This window comes from Sapajus apella, unplaced genomic scaffold (assembly GCF_009761245.1).
Source record: "Sapajus apella isolate SASKATOON/1434 unplaced genomic scaffold, GSC_monkey_1.0 scaffold31, whole genome shotgun sequence".
Classification (NCBI taxonomy): Eukaryota; Metazoa; Chordata; class Mammalia; order Primates; family Cebidae; genus Sapajus; species Sapajus apella.
In genome coordinates this window covers 7,683,704-7,702,412 of record NW_022436971.1, presented here as the reverse complement: position 1 = coordinate 7,702,412, position 18,709 = coordinate 7,683,704, and the positions used below count along the sequence as shown (strand labels likewise).

Genomic DNA, 18,709 nt, shown 5'->3' with positions numbered 1-18,709 from the left:
ATGAGCATGGCCACTCACAGAGAACTGCCTGGCATGTGGTGCAGAGCCTGTGGCGGGAGTGGGATGCTGCTCTGGGAACCAGGTTCAGGGAGTGCAGTGGTTGGGGAGGAGGGTAAGTGTTGCTCACCACCATACCTACTTCTCTTGGGTGTTGGAGACCATAAAAAACACCGTAGCATAAACACAGCTGCATGGTAGGCAGTACATGAACTGCATATGCGGCTCAGGACACAGAAGGGGGTTGTTGGTAAGTGAGAATCCCAAGCTCATCTTTTGTCTGATGTATGAGAGTCACCTAAATTCAATGTATCAGGATCACTTTGCCAGCCCAATCTCATGAGAAAAATATACCACTTGCCAGTAGGACAGTCTGCTTCTCAGGCTGCTCTCCTAGAGCCAGAGCTGCATCATAGGGTTTCAGTAGGATGCCATTGGCTTGAGTCGTGGAACTCCTAGAGCATTAGGTTGATTTCATGCATGAAACAGAGCAAGGATTGTCAAATGTTTTCTGTAAATGCCCAGATATTAAACAGTTTAGGCTTTTAGGGCCACATGCCTACTCTGTGGATGTAGTGTGAAAGTAGCCATAGACAACAGGAAGTGAAGGAGCATAGCCGTGTTCCAATAAAACTTTATTTAAAAAAACAGGCAGTGGGTCAGATTTGGTCTTCAGCACATAGTTTTCCAGCCCCTGGGTACAGGGTGGGAGAGCACTTTAAAGGCAATAAATGGGCTGGACAGTGCTAGGTATGAATAGAAGCAAGGGATAAAGGGAGACAGCAGATGAGGAAAATGATTTGCACTTTTTCATAAGATGGAGAATATAGAAAGGAGCATTCTAGATTTAAAAATATGATAGTATATGCAAAAGAACATATGCAAAGAACACAGCCAACAGGTAGAATGGCAAGTAGCTTGGTGTAGCTGGAAAAACAGAGAACACTATGGGCGTGGCCACAGGGTACGCTAGGGGCTGCCATGTTCTTGGGAGGATTAAGTGAGTGATATGGTTTGGCTGTGCCTCCACCCAAATCTCAACTTGAATTTTATGTCCCAGAATTCCCATGCGTTGAGGGGGACCCAGTGGGTGGTGATAGAATCATGGAGGCTTGTCTTTCCTGTGCTATTCTGGTGATAGTGAATACGTCTTACAGGATCTGGTGGGTTTACCAGGGGTTTCTGCTTTTGCTTCTTCTTCATTTTTTCTTGCTACCACTGTATAAGAAGTGCCTTTCCCCTCCCACCATGATTCTGAGGCCTCCCCAGCCATGTGGAACTATAAGTTCAAGTAAACCTCTTTTTCTTTCCAGTCTTGGGTATGTCTTTATCAACAGTGTGAAAATGGACTAATACAGTGAGAAAACAGATGTGAAATGTTTTGTAAACTCTACAAATGTCAGCATATTGTTAACTAACGTAAAAGCGTGATATGCTATGCCTATGAATTTTTATTTTTATTTTCTTCCCTGTAGGTCTGTGAGAGCCACTTCAGGAATTTTTTGCTTGGAGTTACATGATGAGATTTGCATTTTAAAAGGGCCACCTGATACTGTATGGAGGATGGCTTAGAGGGCTGAGCTGATGCTTGAAGGTAGGTGTAAAGAGGCTGTTACAGGAATTTGGGTGAGAGCTGGTGAGAACCTGCACCAGAGCAGTGGCCTGGCAGGTGAAAAAAAGGGGAAGAGTTGAAAAGATTGTTAGGGGATTGCATTAACATCATTTGATAACATTTTGGCTGTAGGCAGAGAGTAATTAAGAGGTGTTTCAGTGATGCTTGAGTACTTTCTCACATGGACTGCTAGCTGGATTTTAACGCCACATGTTAAGAGAAAAAGCACAGCACTATCAACACTTGTACCCAGAACCCTGACCAGCAATTGTGCAAATGCATGGAATTGGGAGGAGGAGGTGAGAATCTGAGCTTGGCTTGGTGCCAGTCCCTATTAGGGCCGTGCAAGCTCCTGGATGGAGAACAAGAAGTCTGTGAAAGGGGCTGGGCTTTCTGATATTCATTTCTGGTCTTGGTTTGTGGGCTGATCAGAAGAAAGCCCTCCACCTTGGAATGCCAGTGCTATGCAGGCCAGGACTTCTGGCTTCACAACTGAGCAGGGCCTCATTATTTTCCAAGAATACTCTTGTAAGGGTCTTTATCTTGGACAATGAAAGCTATTAAAAATATGCAATTCTATCATCTGCTACTTGAATTCATAGTGTGGTTGCAACAGGGTTAAATCCAGATAGAGATTGGATCTCTATTTGACCAAGTTTCTCTCATCCAAACCACATGGATTTATTTTGCCACTTAAGTGTGACCATTAAGAGCCAGGCTCTGGAGCCAGTAGGCCTGGATTCAAATCTTAGCTCTGCCATGGACCCTTGCCATGTGGTTTCAATATTATGTGTCCCAGTTCCTTCAAATGTAATGTCACCTTCCTCATTGACTTGTTATGTGGTCTAGATGAGTTAACATGTGTGAATCACTTGAAACAATGCCTGGCACAGAGCAAACTCAGTATAATACTACGGCAAGGTACTGAGTGCCACAGGAGAGACGTGTTCCAATGTGTCAGGCTTCAGATTCTCTGTGATTTGTCTTCTTCCTTTTTTTTAACCCTTTGCTGGGTAGTCACTGGTGGATCCAACATTTGATCCCTGGAATGAATCCAAGAAAAGAACCTGGCTCTTGACCCACCTGTGGAACCAGGAATGCTGAGCTGCATAGCAAGAACCCTCCTGGCTGTCCAGGGTGGAGGATTCTCCTTTGATCAGCCAGCAAATTAGGACGGGAAATGCAAGTTGGAGGTCTAGGGCTCTGATGATACGTAGTGTCTGGATTCCTACCTCCTGATCTTTGTTTGAGTCAGATTTGTTATTTCTGTAGAACCAGAACACTGTCATTGAAATGATTTTGGCGCTCTCTATGGGTTATTTCAAGTGTGATAAATTTCTCTTAAATTACTTACAGAAAGGGTATGGTGAGTCAGCTCGTGTCTGGAACGGAGTCAGTGAGCTAAGTGTAGGCTGTGTGGCTGCACTTAGTTAGTGGGCATCACAAGCATGAATGGGGAGATGCGAGAGACGATTTCCAAACAATAAGTGGTTTTTATGTGGAAAATCCAATTCTGGTTTAGTGTTTTCCTAAGATCTTTTCCTTTAAGACGAAAACCAGGGCTTAGTTACAAAGGCAAGGTGGACATGCTCTCTAGACATCAGGAATGCTAAAAGAAATGTGTGTGTGTATGCACCTGTGCACACACTATAAGCACGTGAAACTCATCTGTGACCTAAGCAATGAATCAAACTGGCTCGTCATGAATGCTCCCCAAGTCTAACTTCAGTGCTACATTTTTAAAAAGTGATGGGGAAATACCTTCTTCTGGAGGCTAGATTACCTCTGTTTGTCTGTGTAGGGATTGCAGGAGGAGGGAGACTGCCTTTCTGATAGGGAACTTTGGGCAGAGAATCAACCAAAAAGCAGCCGTCAGAGACTCGTATGCATCCAGGACTGTGCTGGGTAGCATGGAGAACTCTGGCAAAGAATACGGTGAAGAGGCTTTGAATGTTCAGTGAAGCTGGGAGGGCACAACTGATACCCATGAAATGGTTTGAGAGTAGACTGTAAGGAATAAATGAGTCTGGAGGAAAAGAGATCTAAGAATTTTTAGAGCCGGGCGCGGTGGCTCACGCCTGTAATCCCAGCACTTTGGGAGGCTGAGGCGGGTGGATCACGAGGTCAAGAGATCAAGACCACCCTGGTCAACACGGTGAAACCCCGCCTATACTAAAAATACAAAAAATCAGCTGGGCATGGTGGCGCGTGCCTGTAATCCCAGCTACTCAGGAGGCCGAGGCAGGAGAATTGCCTGAACCCAGGAGGCGGAGGTTGCGGTGAGCCAAGATCGCGCCATTGCACTCCAGCCTGGGTAACAAGAGCGAAACTCCGTCTCAAAAAAAAAAAAAAAAAAAAAAAAGAATTTTTAGAAACATGGTAAAGCTTTAGAAAACAAGGAAGCATTGTTTCCTGGCCTTTTGGCTAAGATTAAGTGAAAAGAAGGAGGCAGCTTTCCAGAAAAAGTGAAGTTGGAGGTGAGCCTTGGAGCATGCTTTTTGCAGTGTTTTGGGCATTTATCCTCCTAATTAACTGAGAAGGAGAAAAAGTGCATTTTTTCTAGCTGATTTTCCTCGGCACAATTGCAGCCCACGTGATGCCACCCATTGGTTGAAGCTGGGATTGTAAATATCTCCCAGAGGAGCTGAATGTAGAGGGATTCAGACAGGAATGCAGACCACAAAGATCCATAGAGCCTCAGCTAAAGCTTGCATCAATTTTATATTAGCATTTACATTTGTAATAAGGGGAAAATATCTGTTTGCCAACATTACATAAGCAGATTTAAAGTACCTAACATATTTTACTGAACACAGATATAGATGTGTGTAAAACAGCTGCAGTGCATTTTTCCTCCCCTGGATCAAGGCTAGAATGCTAATTGTCAGTGAAGTTTCTGGAGAATATGGTAATTCATTACTTAGCAAATTTTCAAGCTAAATTAATTCCTTTGCTTCTCCCCTTCTTTTCCACAACAACCTCCCTGATTCTAGGAAAGAATTGAACTGAAAAGCTATTGATGCAGATTGATTGGTTTTCGAGTTTTGTTTTTATACAAGATTTTAATATTCATTTTGTTTTGCATCTAGGCAACTTGAAAAACCATAAAACATTCTTTGCTGTGATCAATAATGTTAAATTTCATATTTTTAAGAGAATTATGTGTCTTTGTATGTGTGCATGTGAAACATTGAACTAGAATTTGTGGTCTTATTGTAGTCGTGTTATTTTGGATAGAAGTTTTTATACATTCCCAGTGCAGATCTTAAACAATACCTCTGTGGTAGCTATAAACATATTAAGAAAGCTAGCTTTGAATGAACACTTCAGCAAAGACTACTGAAATACCATTAATCTTTCCATGCCCAAATCCTTAATTTTTCCTCCCTTCCTCCACTTTGAACCTAATCAACTGAAGCAGGACTGGCAGCATAGAAGTGAAAGCATAGACTTTGAGTGGTTGGAGACATTTAACATTTAGATTTCCAATCTCCTGATGAACAAAGTTATTGAAATTCTGACCTAGCAGAGGCAAATGGGCATAGTGCACACTTGAAATCTATATGTGAGGTTATCTCATGAATTATTCTATTTGAGAATAAGCTGAAAAGAAATAGGTATTTCAAATTGAGATATGATTTTGGTATTCACAAAGAGCAAAAAGACCATAGAAGTGAAAAACACTAAAAGAAATCGATCAAGGTTTGGAAAGGTGACTGGACGTAGAACGAGGCTATCAATGATATCTGCATTTTACTCTTCTCTTTTTCCTATTAGCAGGCTATCACTATATTAATATGGCTTTCCTTTCTTCACTGTTTTGATATTTTATTGGAAAATAGAACTTAAAGGTTTTCTCCTGTTTTGTTTTTACAGTCAAACATTAAACTTTAGTGCAAAGGAATTTTCTTTTGGTCATGATGAATGGTTCAATATTATTGCTTGGTATTCTTGAACTTTCATATAATTCAGTAATTCTTCAATTATGCAAGTGTAATTTATAGGAAAAGTAGGAACATTTTACAGGTGGGAGTAGATACAGCTCTAGCTCTGCAGTTAGGCAGACAGCATCAAATCCTAAGTCTTGTGTGGACAAGATATATAAGACTAGTTAGGACACTATCATTCTCTAACCATCAGTTTCAGGAAAAGTAAAGAAAATAGTTTTCTCCTTGTAGATACTTTCGTGAGATTATATTTGTAAAATGGTTGGCAGAGACAGTCAATGGCAGTTCGTTCATTCATTCATTCATTCATACAATCTCTTAGGATCAAGTGATCCTCCCACCTTAGCCTCTCAAAGTGTTGGGATTACAGATGTAGCCAGTGTACCCTGCCTCAGTGATAGACTAATAAAGACAATTTATAATCCAAACTTGAAAAAATATCAACTCAACTATCTTACATTTATGTTTAATAAATGTTGCAGGGAGATGAACTCAGAACTTTGTGTCTCAGAATATTTGCAGTTTCTTCTTCTTGATGTAGTTATTTGAGCCTTTGTCTCATCATCTACTTTATGAGCCTCTTTTGGAAGGAGACTGTGATTTTACCATTGTGGTATCCTTTGCAGCATGGGTTCCCAGTGTATCATCTGCCAAACCCTGGTCCCAAAATATGTGCCTCTGGGGAGAAATGGTCCATGATCTAATAATTTTGGGAAATGGTGCACACGTACTATGCCCCCTCTAAGTGCTTTCCAACTTTCCAACTCACTGAATGCCCTGAAAACCTGGGTATGAGAAAACCTTCACAATCTATATATCTGTCAAAGGACCAATATCCAGAGTCTACAATGAACTCAAACAAATCAGTCAGGAAAATACAAACAATCCCATCAAAAAGTGGGCTAAGGACATGAATAGACAATTCTCAAAAGAAGATATACAAATGGCCAACAAACATGAAAAAGTGATCAGCATCACTAATGATTAAGGAAATGCAAATCAAAACCACAATGCAATACTACTTTACTCCTGCAAGAATGGCCATAATAAAAAAAAAAATAGATGTTGGCATGGATGCAGTGATCAGGGAACACTTCTACACTGCTGGTGGGAATGTAAACTAGTACAGCCACTATGGAAAACAGTGTGGAGGTTCCTTAAACTACTAAAAGTAGAACTACCATTTGATCCAGCAATCCCACTACTGCATTATCTACCCAGAGGAAAGAAGTCATTATTCGAAAAAGATACGTGCACAGGCATTTTTAAAGTAGTACAATTCACAATTGCAAAATAGTGGAACCAACCCAAATGCCCATCAATTAATGAGTGGACAAAGAAAGAACCAACCCAAATGCCCATCAATTAATGAGTGGATATATATATATATATATATGTATATATATATATATCAGTTTCTTGATTATATATGTGTGTGTGTGTGTGTGTGTGTGTATATTTACTGATATATATATGTATGTGTGTATATATGTGTGTGTGTATATATATATTTACATATATCTCAGTTTATATATCTTTCATATATATAAATATATATGTGTGTGCGTGTGTGTGTATGTATGTATGTGTATATATATATGATGGAATACCACTCAGTCACAAAAAGGAATGAATTAACAGAATTTTCAGTGACCTCAATGATTGGAGACTATTATTCTGAGTGAAGTAACTCAGGAATGGAAGACCAAACATCATATGTTCTCACTGATATGTGGGAGCTAAGCTATGAGGATACAAAGGCATAAGAATGTTACAGTGGACTTTGGGGACTTGGAGGGAAGAGTGGGGGGAGGGCGAGAGATGAAAGACTACAAATAGAGTGCAGCGCATACTGCCCGGGTGATAGGTGTGCCACAATCTCACAAAACACTACTAAAGAACTTACTAACACAATCAAATGCCACCTGTACCCCAATAACTTGTGAAAAAATTCAAAAAAGGAAGACCTGACTCTGTTTAACTTAGTGTTTCTCAAACTTATTTGATTACCTTGGTTTTTTAACAGCCTCTTAATATTTGGTGTAACACTTCTCTTAAGATGACTAGTGCAGTGTTTGCAGAGTAGGTGGACAGTAGATGCGGAGCATTATGTTTTATGTATTTATATTACATTTCATATGTTGCATTTTATATGTCTTATGCTACGCAACCCTTTTTAGATACATCTTGCCATTTATTAATATAGATTTATATATTCAATAAATATATTTTAAAAATATGTATATGTGAGAAAAAAACCCAGAATTAATATTTTAAATTTACCAAAGTCCTTTGGAAAATATTATTCTAACAGCTATTTAATCCTGTCCACATTAAATGGACAGATTTGATTTTTCTCATTAGTTCAAGAACCCTTAGGCTGGAAAGAGAATTGAGTTCCATATGTGAAACGTATCCATTTAATTAAAATGTTAATTAAAACAATAGCAACAAATGTAAAGACAATGGAAATTTCTCTTCTTTTAAAATGAATTGTATTGGATGAAGTTAACTCTGAAAACTGAGATTCCATTTGGTGATACATGAAACTATAACAGTTAAACACAGCATCCAACTCTCAGCTCATAAATGTTAGAGTGGCATCCGTTCTGATGATTCCTCTTGTGGGAACAATAACAGATAGGTATTTCCATAAATGGGGACACCAGAAAGCAGAAACTGAGCATGCTAAGTACAATTTTTTAAAAATCTCAACTATGATAGAAGTCATTCCTAACCATGCATTTCTCGTTCTTATTATCAACTCAAAGAAAATATAATTTGACCCATTCTTCATGACTCTGGGACAGCTTCCTTTTTGCTTCTTACTCTAAATAGTCCTGCACTGCAGCTGTCTTATGTATTCATTGTCAGCATCTCACTTGGCTGCCAGTGTGCCTTTCTCAGATGCTCTCTTCTTGCCATCCATGTCCCACCAACTGGACACATCCAGATCTGGCCTCTAATTTGAAGATAACAGAGACATGAGATAAACTGTTAAACCAGTAGCTGGGTGTTTGTAGCAAGTATTTGTAAATCAATGAGGCTATATAAGAATCTGAAAAAATGTTTCATAATGATTACTGTTAATTTTTATCCTCCAACCCCGGGAATAAATTTTTTAATTTTTGTGGGTACATACTAGGTGTATATATTTAGGGGTATATGAGATATTTTGATACAAGCAGGCAAGGCACAATCATCGCATCAGGGTAAATGGGATATCCATCACTTCAAGCATTTGTCTTTTATGTTACAAAAAATCCAGTTATATTCTTTCAGCTATTTAAAAATGTACAATTAAATTACTATTGACTGTAGTCACCCTGTTATGCTATCAAATACTAGATCTTATTTATTTCTTCCAACCATATTTTTGTACCCATTAACCATCCCCACTCCCCTCCCCCTTGCCCCACTACTGCCCTTCGTAGCTTCTGGTAACCATCCTTCTACTTTCTATCTCCATGAGTTTCAGGAAGTACTTTTGTAGGGAAAAAAATGAAGGCTAAGAGAGAGGTAAGGTGACTTGCCCAAGCTCTGACAATTAGTCACAGGGAACACTGATATTTAAATGCAATTGTACATGGCTCCAACATTTCTGCTCTTCTTAGCTCTCAGAGAATGATCTAAGTTCCAAACTCTTAGGTTTCCCTATTGCAGTCCCCTTTGCATGGACTGTGTCCATCTCCACCTGCCTTATTTCACCCTTTTCCTCCTCAGCAATTAATTGTCTTATGCAAGCGTAGTTCTTCTGGTTCACTCAATGCAGCCACAAATTTCCAAGGAGCAAATTGGAAAAGTCCACATAATTTAGCAGAGTTCTTTCTGGCACACATTTAGCTATCCAGGGATTCCATTGTTTTTAATTGAATGATCGTGACATAAGAAAAAAAAAAGTAATTCATTGAGGGTGAAAAAAAAAAAAACACCACTAACCAACAACACAATTTCTAACCAAAGAGATCACAGATGGCGCATCAAGCTCAACTGGCAGGAATCACCTTCCTGAAGGGCTCTCAGAAGCTGAGTGAGAAGGGTACAGGAAACATTTCTTTCCTTGGGAAGAGATACCTTTGATAATTATTAAGTTATCCTCTGAGTACTCTGAGTTCCTGTGGAAGTGACTTTCTAATTTCTGTACTTATCGTTACTATCTTTTGATTCTCTCTTTCTCCTGTGTTTGGGCCCCTAAGACACCAGGATGCTTCAGATGCCTCTGTACTTAGCCCGAACTCTTGGTTAGCACTCCCTCTAGTGGTAGCTCCATGAATTCCCCCGTAATTACCCTCCGTTGATAAGTAATCTGAACGGTCAAAATCACAGAAGAGTTTACTTACTTAATTTTTATTTAGCCTTTATTTCTGTAGTCTTAATGACCAGAAAAATAACTATAAAATTTATCTGATATTATTTATGTGCAAACTACTTCCATGTTTACTATTAAAATAATTCTCTAATGAATATATTTATGTATAGGTTGAAAACATTTCCTTAGGTTAAATCCTCAGTAGCTGAATTTTGAGGACATTGGATATGTCCCTTTATATTAAATAAAATTATCCAAAAAGGGTTTTTAAATTGTCACAACACAATCTCACCAGACTCGGATCTCATATTTACACTTTTAAGTGTCAAGTACTACCTCACTTCAAACTTGTTACTTCTCTGACAATTAGAAGTTGAACATTTTCTGTGTTTACCATTTGTCTTTCTTAGGTATGAATTATCTACTCATATATTTTTTTTCTGGTTTGTCTATCAGGATCTAGATATTTTGGTATGAACTAGATGAGTCAGTGTAGATAGAGAGATTTCTCTTTATAAAATTGAGTACTAACATTTCCTTGGTCACCTTGCCAACTATTTATCTAGCAAGATCATGTCTATTACTAATATATATTCTATTGTTTAATTTACCCCACTGTATTTTCCATACGCTACATGTCTGTCTCCTGTACAGGATTACTAATTTCTTGAGAAAAATGTGAAGTGACTGGGGACACACTAAAGGCACTGAAAAGTGTTGTGAGAACAGGAAATCTTCCCAGATAAAACTTCCTAGAGAAAATCTCCATTCTGGGGCTAAGACCTCCCAACACCTGCAGGCAAAAGTTTTTTTCTTGTCAGAGGAAGCAGATATTACCTGATACCTGTGTTGCAAAGAGGGACCAGAACTTGCAATTTCTGTAAAAGAATAGGGAAGATCTTCTCCACCATCATTTCAAGTAGAGTCCAAGAACATTGTAATTGAGTCTCATCATACATTCTCTGCCCTATCCCTGAATGAAACAACAAAAACAGTAAGAACCTTCACCTCTTTGGAGGGGATGACCTAAGTTGTCATGACAGGGTGTTGCTGAAGGCCAGGGAGGATCCTTTTGCCACCTGACACCATTGCCAGGTTAGCTGGTTGTATACTGGCTCTGGGATCCCCAAGACTATTTTGATGGGCGAAGACAGATGCCCTTGGCCAGAGGGCTAAAGCATTGTAGTTTACACTTTGTCTCTGAAATTAATAAGAAACAAAGGGTGAATTAAACCTTTTAACCCATCCCACTCTCTGCCTGTGTTAAGATTAGGTTTTCATGGAGATCAAAATAAAATATGTCTGACCTGGAGAAGGCAGGTAGCCTGCTTTGTTTGGGAGTCTGGGCTAGCACACAGTTCCTGAACTGGGTAGGTACTTAGCCAATGTTAGGTTAGTGAGTGGATACAGGAAAGAATTCTGAGTACAGCTGTGTTCCCCAGCCAACTGGAATTTTAATTTTATTTGGTTCTACCAAAAGGTACAAATTCTTAACACTGACATTTTCCGTTTTCTTTTCCTGTTTCAAAATTTAGAAAGGTGTCCATTCAGAGACCTGACAGATCTTTGTTTTGTGGTAGTTCTTCTACCAGAATTTCATATTGGATCATTCACTTAGATGGAGTGGATTTTAGTGTGTGGCAACAGTGATCACTTTTCTTGAACAAGAAAACTAAGTAAATCTTCCATCTTGATTACTGTCACATATGTGGTGAGATAGATCCCAAGTTTTATGTAGTGTTAGCAAAGTTCTATGAAACCATATGTCTTATTTTTGCTGTTGTTAAAACCTCAGTTATTTCTACAACTTGTTAGTGGGCCTTCTGTTATTTATTCTGATCCAATAGTATTTTTTTTTTCTGGTCAAAGCACCCCTAATTCCGCCTCAGTTCATGTGGTTTGTGAGGAGCTGATGTCTGCTCCAGAGAAAGTAAGGAGCTCAGGACTGGCAAGTAACATTTTAATACTATTGGGAAAATGTGTCCTATTCTCTCTAGAGCTGCTAAACTGGTAAGAGGTACAGTTAGAATTGAGGCTGAGCAATCTTCCCACTGCCCTAGAGAGAGGGAGAGAGCTGTCTCTTGGGAGGTATTGCCTGACAATGAAGGTAACATGTGGAAAGCTAAACTGATAGATTTGTGAGATGTCTTTTAAGTGCTTGGATCTGGCAATGTGTTGCTTAAACTTGTTCCATTTCAAGAGCGAATCCGTTTTTCTGTTTAATAAAAGAAGTTGCCATTGGGTTTTTGACACCCAAACCAAAGTTGTGGCTGATTTTAAGCTCTAACTTTTTCCAACCAACTTATAGTTTTTTAAGTTGATGCTGATCCCAGAAGTGAAGCATGATTTTTTTTTTTTTTTCCCATTTTCAGTTATTCTCAAAGATCAGCAGGGATGACACTGCTAAGTAGCTCAGGGCAGCCGAAAGTCTACTAGGCTCTTCAAAATTTACATGACAAGACAGGATTTCCGATTTCAACCCCAAACTGATTCCTTCCTCTAGCATCCCCCATCTCAGTAAATGACATTTGTGTTCACCTGGCTGCTAAAGTAACACCTGAAGATAATTTTTTATTTTTTGTTCCCTCACGATTTACATCTAATCTACCAACAAAACTTTGTCAACTCACCTCCAAAGTCCATTCCAAATCCCTCTTCCCTTCAAGCCATTCTCATCCTTTGCTTGCACTCCTGCAAAAGCCTTCCAAGACACCATGCGTTCTCCATAGTCATTCCAGTGGTCTTTTAACACGTAGGCCAGAGCAGAGATCCCAATCTGCCCAGAACCCTCCGGTGGCTTTCTACTCCTCTAGGGATAAGATCCAAATTCTTGGCCAGGTGCAGTGGCTCACACCGGTAATCCCTGCACTTTAGGAGGCTAAAGTGGGCGGATCACCTGAGGTCATGAGTTCAAGACCAGCCAGGCCAGCATGGTGAAGCCCTGTCTCTATTAAAAATACAAAAATTAGCTGTGTATTGTGGCACATGCCTGTAACCTCAGCTACTCAGGAGGCTCAGGCAGGAGAATTGCTTGAACCCCCGAGGTGGAGGTTGCAGTGAACCAAGATCGCACCACTGCACTCCAGGCTAGGCAACAGAGCATGTCTACGTCTCAAAAAAAATCCAAATTCTTCACCACTCTTATAACATCCCCCATAATAGGCTGTCAGATCTGTCTTACACCACTTCTTCCCTACCCATTGTGCTCATCAGTGGGCTACCTGATTCTTGAGGGGTTTTTAGAAAGTTGTCAGGACATATCAAAACTGAATATTTAAAGGAATGCATAACTGCAGGACATAGTCTGTTTTCCATTGGGTGGTAACTCCACAGTTTTCAGAGAGCAACATCGATGATTATTATAACTTTTCTTAGATCCCTAAGCCTCTCCACCTGTTTTATCTCAATCCTTAAAACAACTGTAGTTAGGTATGGTGTGCTATTATTGTCATTGTTCAGGAAAGTGCAATGAAACCAATGCAGGTTTTAACTTACCCAAGATGATAATGATTAGTAAACTGCTAATCTAAGACTGGAACTAAAGTCTGTTGTGTTCTGGATAATTGATTTTTTCCTTCTGTTATTTTTTGGCAATAATTGGAGTTAGGACCAAAGTAACTCTATCTCTATAAACTTTTATCAGACTAGAACATTTCCAGAGATTAAATAAGGAGTTTCCTTTAAGAGCTACATGAACCAAATATATGATGCCAATGTTCTTCAATGTACAGACACTGCCTGGCCTACATAGGCAAAAGGTGGCCTGTTTTGTGCACCCGGGGACAAAGTTTTAAGGAATTTTATGCTGATGAATACTTGTACAGAGGCTTCCACGAAGGAATATGTAAGAATCAGAAAAAGTTGCCCATATTTCTTATTAAAAAGAAAAAATGAATTTTGTATTTAGCTCCTTAGGAATGTACTTGCATGGGGATTAATGGAGGCTTATCAACTGTGTATCCTCATACATTTCCACATAGCTGGAGACTCACTGCTTCAACACTCATGGCTCATTTCAGAAGAGCTGTAGCAAAAGGCAGGCAGGGAGGAAAGGGGTTTCAGGGGTTCACCATACAAAAGCTGGTTGACTTTTGTGCAAATGACTTGTACCTGCCTAAGTGCACATTTCCAAAGTAGACCCTGTTTCTGTTTGCTTTTATTAAAAAAGTGTATTTATCTGTATAAAAATCTGCCAAACCAAGTGCACACTAATGAGCAAAATGTCTACAGCCAGCCCTGTAGAAAAGCAAACTATTTACCACAGAAGCTGACAAAACTGCATCATAAATTCTTAGTGTAAATTGTGTTTTTTACTTTATCATGGAAAAACCTGAAACAAATGAAGAAATTTTAACATCATGTATATCAACTTCACAGTGGCTACAAGTCTGAGTCTCCGAAGTCAGTGACATGTGGAAAAATGGGCTTTGTAAGGATCTACTGGCAGCCCGTAAACTCTAAATGGGCTTTTGGGGAGTTCTGTAATTTTGAAGAACAGGGAAGACTTCCACCCTCCTCACTACAGAGAAAGGCAGAGAGGCCAGACGCAGGCCAGCTCCAGTGCATTCACAGAGGCAGCAGGCAAAGAGGGTGGGAGGCTGCGTGCAGGGAAGACAGAGGGGTCCAGGCTGGCAGTGCCCTCTTTGGTTATGGTGGGGAGGGGATGACGAAGGCAGGCCGGAGACTGTTGCTGCATTGGAAATCTTTGGTCTACAAGACTCTGACTTATTTCTCTCAGTATCTGCCTATTTCCTCTTTATTGGCAGGGCAGGAAGGCTGGCCAGGATGCTGTGATTGTTGGAGATCTCGAAAACTACCTCAGTGGCTCATGCTGAGCTAGTGCTAGCTGAAGGTCAGGTAGGGCAGCAGTCTCTCTCCAAGTCATATTAACTCACCACAACTTTTTCCTCAAGCCATATTTCACACTAGGCCATTCCACTATATTTTGGAGAGTGCATGGAACAATGGAAAACACATGCACTATAGAGTTTTGAACTTGAAGTCTAATTCAAACACGGAACTTGGGTACGGCACTCACGCTGTCTGAACCTTAGCTTTTAATCTGTAAAACTTTTGTTTCAGAGGTTTTGGTAAATATGAATTAACCATTAATAGAGTACATACTATGTGCCAGACACTGTCTGATGAGTACTGAGAGCCAGGATTCTCATAGAGTTTGCAGACTAGTAAGAAAGCTAGACATTAATTTTTAAAAATCATGCTAATGACTGTGTGATTGCATTGTGAGAGGGACCAGTGTCTATGGCTGTGCAGGCTGTGCACTGCACAGCTCCAAGGGGAGCCATTTATTTACATCGTACTCTGTGCAAAAGATGCTCTGTGAAGTCGTGCAGTGCAAAAACTGTACAGCAGTGCATGGTAGCCCATTCTGAGATGAGGACTCTGAAAGAAAGGAAACTGGATCTGTTAAATAATATGAAAAAAATAATTGATTTTGGCGGGTGAATTGGATAATTAAGTTAGACCTGCAATTTGCTTCCGCAAGGAAATGCTGCTTAAGCTGAAAAGGAAAATAAACAGTAGTTTAGTGCTTAGTGTTGGTCCAGACATAGTATAGAATCTAGAGTGCACTTTCATTATTATGTGTTCTTTCTCCTGAAAGCATCTCTCTTGGATCTTATTCCCCTGATACGGGGTCTCACTGGGTAGATTCCTGAGCAAGGCAGTCTCTAGAGCTAGGAAGGGACTGGACCAGGAAGCTGACTATGAGAGAAGAAACTCGCAGAATAAATCCACATTTTTGACATCAGGATGGATTCTGAGGTATGGTTGAGCTAAAGTTGGGATGTAGTGACTCTAGCTTGAGGTAGAGGCTGCAGGTAAGGGATGAAACACAACAAAGCCTGGTGATATTATTCCTGTTGTTAATGACACTTCCAGGCCTGGGTCAGCTCCTAGGGATGCTCTCAACCCAGGCTGTGGAAAGCAGGTTCAGGAAACTGACACTAAGATCTGCAGCCTGCCTGGCTCTCTCCACAGATTTCTGACGTAGGTCTTGGAGCAGGGAAAGGGGGCCAAGGCAGGAGGGGCTGAGGTATAGGAGGAGGAAGCTCTGCCATTGTGGTGAGGCTCACAGTGGGAACTGAGCTTCAAGGAGCAGAGTCTCATGGCTTGCACCTGCTGAGGTGACTTCACTTCCCTAAGGCTGGAATAAGGACTTTCACAGCTGGCTCCAGTCTGGTGAAGGACAGGTGTTTCATTCACCTCCCATTTTATAGCTCTGTGGGTTAGAGGCATGCCAGCCTCTCCTGAGTCAGGTCTTTGCTCATCTGTGACTTTGACCAATCCTGGGCAGACATCTCTGTTGGTCGCTCAGACTCACTCTCTAGCCTTCTCTACTCTGTGCTCCACGTGGAGAGGCTGGCCAGCATGGATGATGTCAGTGGGTTCCCTTGTTCTTTGTCTTGGCCAATGGGGTGACCCATGTAGGTGATTAGAAGGAAGAGACTGAGGTCGTAGTATGCAACTCCAGCCCTCACCCGAAAGGTCACCTCAGGCTGCCTTGTCCCTTGACCAGTGGTCACTGTTGCCTTCCAGGTGTCCAATTCTACTTGATTCCCTCTTTTTGGGTTTTGATGACTGCCTTCTTTCCAGCATTCCACCAGCCATGGGTTACTGCATTTTTAACCTGGGTTACTGTGGTTTCTTTCACCCACACTTTTTGAATTTGTCTTTTTGCAATAAATTCTCTCAAATAATCCCATTTTGAGAGTGCCATTTGCTTCCTGCTGAGAGTCTGACTGATAGAAACACCCTTCCACTTCTTTCCTTAATGTGAACTTCAACACATATTTCAGGTTCTAACTGAAATGCTGCCTGCCTTCTAGAGTACTTCCTACTGCCCCACCTCACCAACTACACGAGGTTACTTAGCCTGTACTTGGTCTTCCCACAACATGCCCCCTCTGTTATGGTTCATATCAGGTTTTATGGAATTATCTGTTGCATGTCTAGTTTACCTTTCCCTTCTCCCCACCAGGCTATGAGCTCTCCAAGTCAGGCATGGGTCCCACTCATCTTCCTGTCCCTAGTGTTTTGCTTGCTGCCTGCTCCTTCTGTGAGTTTGCTGAGGCCCAACCATGAGGAGCCGGCCAGAACCACTATGACTTTTTATCAGTTACATCATCTTTTTTGTTGGAGCTTGTGACAGTTAATACATATAGGGCTATGTGTGTTGGTTTTCCAGCCCTATTGGGAGTCTTGGCATAATGATATCCATGTAATCAGGGAGCCAGAGGAAGTGAGCTGATTTGATGAGACTTGGAAGAAAAATTATGCTTTGTAAACCCAATCAAGTCATGACATAACAACCACTGTGAATTAAAAATATGCTATGTAATATGCACATCTATTATGCATCAATAAAAAAGAAAAAATCTACATGCTAAAAGCTGTGTTCATCCCAGTAGGTTGCCATGACTTTCACATCAGAATTTTGAAATGTTCACAAAAGAAGAAACATGAGCAGAAACAAAATGCATTTGCTCTTATTTTGAGCCTCACATTGAATACCTGCTATTCCTTCACAAGGTTGGGCGATCATACCAGCTCAAGAAGTTACTGAATTTTCCCTTCCTTCCTCCTTCATTTTCTTTCTTTATCCTTCCTGGCAACAGATGTCTGCAGCCTAAAATGCCAAAGTTTTATAGTAAATAAAAATTTTCTTCGTGCTCAGAATTTTCTCATGGCAAGCAGATGTGTTTGAAATGAAGTGTGACTATTTAGATTTCTAAATAGTGATTTAATAATACAGAAAGTAACTTAACTTGGTTATAATTGAGAATGCAGAACTTAGATGATGCTTCATGGCATCAAAGGCTTCCAGGCAGAGGGGGCTGCTGTCCATGGTTCAGGGCCTCTTAGTCACCATCTCCTCCAATCAGCATGCACAGCGGAAATCCTGCTGGCGACAGCCCATGTCCTGGAGAACGCTGATGCCGCTCAGGTCAGTGTGTCTGGGGACTCAGAGTAATTGATCCAATAACAAGTTTCAGAGCCTCCAGAGCAGAGGCATGAGTATCTGCCATCTCTTTTCTCCTACAGAAGCGCAACAAATGTCTTCATTTATTCTCTCTGGGTGAGTCTTTGTGAATTCCACTCATCTTTCTTCTTTGAACTTTTTGATTAAAAATCCTGTCAGCAGAGCAATTTGATGTCCAAGGGAAGATGCTGTTTGTGAGGCATCTTTTTCCTTCTTCTTTTTTTTTTTTTTTTTAGTAGTTGAAGTAGAAGATCCTTTTATGCTTGAAAATCTTTCTATTACTTTTCCCACCATGAATGTAAAGTGGAAGCCGACAGAATGTGTTAACCTTTCTTTCCTGTGCAACTTTGCCTGCATTGTTCTGGGACTGTGCACACAGCTTTGGATTTCACAGGCACAAAAACATAGCTGCAGCTGGGTGCTCTAGGTGCAGAGGGGCAGGGATGCCAGGTGAGGGACAGCTTGTCTTCCTTGCCAGAAGGTGCCTGTCCTGCATGTGCTGATTGTAGGAACAGAAAAGTGACAGGGCCAAAAGTACTTTCAGAACTGCAGGCTAGAAAACAAATTCATGGCCCCTAAATCTCTTTTCCTAGCACTTGTTTCTTAGCCAACCCATGCCAAACTAATTTAAATATATGAATATTAATAATGGATTTGAAAGTTATTTACCATGCTAAACATGACGGGTAGAATGCATAATTACATCCTACAGAAGCTCAAGTCTAATGGAGGAGATATATACACACACCCACACACCAAGTAAGCACAGGGGGTGTTATGGAAGTGAAAAGGAGGGTCTCCCTGGTCTGGATCTGGCAGATGCTCCAGTGTAAACCACAGCC

The 18,709-nt window shown here is 40.6% G+C and overlaps 1 long non-coding RNA gene across 1 annotated transcript; it reads left to right on the top strand.

Moving 5' to 3' along the window:
- Positions 1–1,002: 1,002 nt before the first annotated feature.
- LOC116561900 lies at positions 1,003–17,866 on the top strand. Its single transcript, XR_004273663.1, has 3 exons — positions 1,003–1,083; positions 7,354–7,359; positions 17,854–17,866. It is a non-coding gene; the product is annotated as an uncharacterized LOC116561900 (long non-coding RNA).
- The last annotated feature ends 843 nt before the right edge of the window (positions 17,867–18,709 follow it).